This window comes from Corvus brachyrhynchos, unplaced genomic scaffold, assembly GCF_000691975.1.
Source record: "Corvus brachyrhynchos isolate BGI_N302 unplaced genomic scaffold, ASM69197v1 scaffold65, whole genome shotgun sequence".
NCBI lineage: Eukaryota > Metazoa > Chordata > Aves > Passeriformes > Corvidae > Corvus > Corvus brachyrhynchos.
The window spans coordinates 3055848-3056256 of NW_008238365.1; positions in this window are offsets into that span (position 1 = coordinate 3055848).

The window sequence follows — 409 nt, forward strand, 5'->3', positions numbered from 1 at the left end:
AGGACCGGTGTGCAGGGCTGCAGCAGTGCAGGCAGAATTCCAGGCGGCGAGCGGCCAGTGCTGCCCCTTCCCTCTCAGCAGCTCCCAAAGTGACCCCGAGCGCTGCTCAGCCTGTGCCAGACGCTCACCTGCAATTGTAGCTCCAATGACGATTCCAAGGCCGAGTACAAAGCTGAATGCAATGACAAGTGAAAACCAACTTAAGAAGGAAAATGACAGAAGGGCCGGAGTGCGGGCACTAAAGCTCCTCCCGGCTGGAGCCCAGCGCGCTGTGCCGGGCAGGGCAGGGGCCCGGCGGCAGCAGCAGCTCTCCCAGCCCCACCCTCCTTCAGCCCTACCGGGACTAGAGGGGAGGAGGGGCAAACCCCAGGGTCGCCGTGCCCCCACAGCCCGTGCCACGCCGAGCGCA